The following is a 291-nucleotide window of genomic DNA, read 5'->3' as shown; positions in this document are numbered from 1 at the left end:
ATATCGCTACGACGTAATAACGTCGTAGCGACGTGCTTGTAACGTTCTTGGCACGTCTGTGCAGACAAGGCATTTAAACATATATATGTGTAACAATTAAGTAATAATTTATAAATTACCAATCCAATTATTAAAAGAAACATAATAATTGAAGGAAATAATTTTATGATGTTATTATTTCTTCTTTTTCCCATCTTTTTTCTCCTTACCATTCTATATCTAATATGTTTAAGAAACATATTAAATTTATTATACATATGTAAATATATTAAAAATAAAATCATATTTTTA

Source organism: Odontomachus brunneus, unplaced genomic scaffold, assembly GCF_010583005.1.
Source record: "Odontomachus brunneus isolate Ranch 3 - 2012 unplaced genomic scaffold, Obru_v1 Obru_scaffold_019, whole genome shotgun sequence".
In the NCBI taxonomy this organism is placed as follows: domain Eukaryota; kingdom Metazoa; phylum Arthropoda; class Insecta; order Hymenoptera; family Formicidae; genus Odontomachus; species Odontomachus brunneus.
This window is presented reverse-complemented; position numbering follows the sequence as displayed.